Raw genomic sequence first — 4,654 nt, forward strand, 5'->3', positions numbered from 1 at the left:
TAAAGACTACACATAAAAGCTGGCAGAGTCACTTCTTAATTACACAAAACAAACCATCTAACTTTGGGCTTTCCAGTTCTATGAACAAATGTACTATCTTGATGTTTATGCCATTTTGAGTTGGGCTTTCTATAACTTAAAAGCCAAAGACCTCATCAATAATATATAAGTTCGTATCACACACTGAAAGCTGGGGGCTCTTGAAGGTCTAGATACAGGGGTCCTCAAACTACGGCCTGCGGGCCACATGCAAATACAAATATTGTATTTGTTCCCGTTTTGTTTTTTTACTTCAAAATAAGATATGTGCAGTGTGCATAGGAATTTTTTCATAGTTTTTTTTTTAAAACTATAGTCCGGCCCTCCAACGGTCTGAGGGACAGTGAACTAGCCCCCTGTTTAAAAAGTTTGAGGACCCCTGGAATATATATGTATGTGTATACATGTATATGTGTGTATATTCTAAGAATGGGAAGAGGACAAAGTAAAATCACACAGCTTTGGGACTCCAAGGAGATAGAGAAATATCTGGAACTTAGAGGAGGGCATTTGGCATTCATTAAAAAAAATATATTGACAATGTACTATATGTTCACAACATGTGAGGTAGGAGCCATTGCCTTTAATTCTAATATTAGAAAAACTGAAACTCTGACTCAAAAGATTTTAGCTGTATGTTTAGAAATAACCCAATGACAAAAATTATTTTTCAACCTTTGATTTCTTTGTGTTAATCAATACTAGCATTTTGCTAAAGGACACAGAAAATCTTTATAAAATACTACATGTATAGACTATTTTAAAAAACAATTTTTGCCTTTCTTTCTTCCCAAACAAAAACTATTTTACCCATTTTTCACAGGTCATGGTAAGGTTTTATTTTATTTTTTTTAACAGTGCCACTTCCTCTGCTATTATCTATTTTCAGTTGCTACATGCATTAGTAGCCAAATTAATCAAACATCTCTCTGCAGAACACCTGATATGGGCCTCTCTTTTAGTCCCGGGGAAACTTCTGGAAATCCAATGTAAAGGGTATACTTGAGAAAGCCTGGGAGTATTCTACTTTTTTAGGCTTCTGACTTCACCAAGCGTTGTGCTTCACTTTTTAGTGGACGAGTCATTTCATAGTTGCTGGTGGCAATGATATTGGATTGAATTTGTCTCGTAGGACACTGAGGCTTGTGGAGCAGAAATCTAGGGACAGTGGAGCCCATGAAAACAGATCACATCCCACTATAGGGGGGAACTTTGGGTCCAGTTCTGCCTTTTCTCACAGAATCAGACTCTGATCTAATTCCCTTTGCAATTAAGGTTATCAAAGTATGTTCACACAGAAAGACAATGTATTTTTGGCTCTCAGCATTTGGTGTTGCCTTGGTGACAGTGTACAGACCTAATTATTAAAGAGAGTCTTTTTCAAGCAGCTTTGTCAGTTCTGACAACTGAGTATATATGTGGGGTTATGTGTTCTACGCTGTTCGCTTTATTTTCTACAGCTGGAAATTACAAATTTGAAGTAATATGAGAGAATATATTTGAAGATTTTACTCCTACCTTGATAAGTCATTAAAGAAAGCTTTCAAGGGAGTAACACATTTTCCCCCCAGATAGCCTCAGAAAAAAATGTTTTTAAATGTATTCTAGTGAAAGGAAATAGCAAGTTTATTTCAGGAATCATCAATCACAGTCCATGTGATAAACATGTAGGACTGATTCTTGTCACTTAACACAGCCGAGAAAGCAATTTAATGTCAAGTTACTGACAATTGTTAAGGCATTATTATTTTTAAGAAAACATATTGGAAGCAAAATATTTCAAAGCCAAAATGTATGCAGTGCACTTTGTCAGTGTAGTTTGCTAATTGCTGAGTAACAGACAGTAAGTATATCATTTTACAACCAGGATGTGGTCAGTAGAGAGTGGTGAGATTCCAGACCGGGGATTATTATAATGGAATGGTAATTTGGCAGTTCCCTGCTTACCTAATAGAAAAACTGAATCACAGAGAGGGCAAGGCACTTGCTTAAATTGTTCAGCTCCATACCCTTTTCCTTTATCTCCTCTAATTCCAGGCTGAAATTATAGGAAGTATGTATAGTCAAGAATCTACGCTGATGTGGAGTGATGTAGTGCCTTTTTGGCTATTCTTTCTATTCAGAAATCTATTGAAAAAGATTGAGTTTGGATGTACATAGCACAGAATTTTCTTTTTTAAAAAAATTTTTTTGTTAATCCTCACCTGAGGATATTTTTTCCATTGATTTTTAGAGAGACTGGAAAGGAGGGGGAGACAGCAAAACATCAATGTGAGAGAGACACTAATTGGTTGCCTCCCGCATTTTTTAACTGATGACAACTAATTATTTTTTTAAAAAAACACAGTGTGAATCAAAGAGAACAGTTTTCACCCTGCATCAGCTATTTTCAACCTTTTTCATCTTATGGCACACATAAACTAACAACTAAAATTCTGTGGCACACCAAATTTATTTTTTGCTGATATGACAAAAAATAGGTATAATTTTGATTCATTCACACTGGATGGCTGTTGTTGTGTTGGCTGTTGTCATTTTTTAAAATTTGACAATCTAAGGGAAAAGAGTCAGTGCCCTGGCTACATGGTCAGGTACTGCATGTTTTAAAACTTCTTGCACCACACGGGTTGAAAATCACTGTGCTACATTGGAATTAGATAGCACTCTTAAGTCTGCATTTGGTCCTAATAAATAAACTATAATATAGGAAGATATTTTCTTAACTTTACAAATAAGGAAGATGAGGGCGGGAGTAGTTAAATGACTGGCCCAAGGCGACACATCTATTATGAAAAGAAAGCAAGACCAGAACCCAGTTTCACTCAGCTTAAGTGAAACTCTTCTGTGTCACAGACACTGTGTAAAGTTTACACAGATGCAGAAAATTGTCATTCTTCATATTCTAAGACTTTCTATTGGAATTCATTCTCGCTCATTTTGATTTCTCTGCTTTTGCACGATATGTAATCTGTGTTGTTTCTCAAACAAAAATACAAAGAGTAATCTCAACATTTTGGGTTTGGTCTATTCTATTTACCTAGCTTTGAGGAGTAACCAGAAATTTGCCTACTGGAATTAATTATCCTCTATCTAGTTTTTTACTTTTTAAAAAATAAAGTAATAATTTTGGCACATCTGCTGAGAGGCTCTTTGCTGAAGTCATTATGAGCAAAATTACTAATATAATGCCCAAAAGAAGTTATTTTACTTTGGTCAGATACATCTCAGAACAACTATGATAAGCCTATCAAGATAAAGATTTTCTTTAAATTATACCAGTGCATGTTATCTTCATTTTATAGGGATTCTTTTAGTGCTGTAGCTCTTGACAATCTAGATTTCTAACAGCTTCATAAATAACCACTTGAACAAGAATAGATGGCTTTCTCTTGGTAGTTAGATAAGAAAATTGTACTATTTCACAGAAACCACACTTGTTTTTTCGAAGGAGGAGAAGAAGCACTTGTATAAACCCAATGAGCAAATAGTGATTTTATTTAACAAGAAATCCCCCAAAAGAGTGACAAGGTGACTTGAGGGTATTTTGATAGAATCACATTACTCGCTGGTATCTGGAAAATTTCTGGAAATGTTTTATAAGCTTTTACCTCTGGATTTCAAGAGAGTTGAGCATTATCAGTTTGATAGGTTGTGGTTTGCTTCCCAAAAGGGCATTTGTCAGCTTTACCTGTAGCTGATGTCATTCTGGACACCAGGCAGGACATCCTCAGCAGCATTGATATCTACCCTCCTATTGTTCCCTGAGTTTGTGTTTTTGGAGCCAGGCCAATCTCAGGTGCCAGGCAATGGAGCCACTGCAATGGTGTTCAGGTCAAAGCACAGGTGGCAGTACCTGGGTTCTGAACCTGGATCTGTTCCTATCAGTTATGGGCTCTTAGGCTGTTCTAGCATCACTAAGTCTCTCACTCATCAAAGGTTTTTTGAAAAATTCAAACAAAATACAGTTGGTTATGCCCTCCACTATTTGACTTTTGAGTTCCCCAAAGCCCCTTCCTACATCATACTATTTGCACACCTGATCCAGAGACAGTCTCTAGAATCATTTAATGTTCACTAAACAACATATCTATTAGATGGTTTGTGTTACAGAGACTAATCATTAAATAATAATAATTAAAAAATAGGGCAAACCCTGCAGGAGAGCAGGAATAATTTAGACTTCCCCACCTCCTATGAGGTTTTCTGTGAGTTTTGATAATTATCTTCAAGCCAAATATTTTAATAGTACATCTTCCTGTAGACGTCTAAAAATCTTTACTTTAGCTCAGTGATTCTCCATGTTTCAAACACAGAAGCAGAATTATATGGAGCTGTGTGCTCAGTACCACGGTGATTCTGGTGCTTGGCCAATCTGGATATGGTTGTTTTCATTTTCTTATTCCCCTTCACCAAGTTCAACCTGAAGAAACTGAGAATCAGGGATGTTAAGAGACGAGGATTAGGCTCTGAAACTAATTTGTGGGTTAGGTAGCTTTCTGAATTGGAACTGTGTGTGTGTGTGGTGTTTATCTAAAGTTCTACTTTTTCCTCATTTTATTTTTGCAATTAGGATAAATGACAAACCCAGATTATTTTCTTAAGGATATATATGTGT

Source organism: Myotis brandtii, unplaced genomic scaffold (assembly GCF_000412655.1).
Source record: "Myotis brandtii unplaced genomic scaffold, ASM41265v1 scaffold1102, whole genome shotgun sequence".
Lineage (NCBI taxonomy): Eukaryota > Metazoa > Chordata > Mammalia > Chiroptera > Vespertilionidae > Myotis > Myotis brandtii.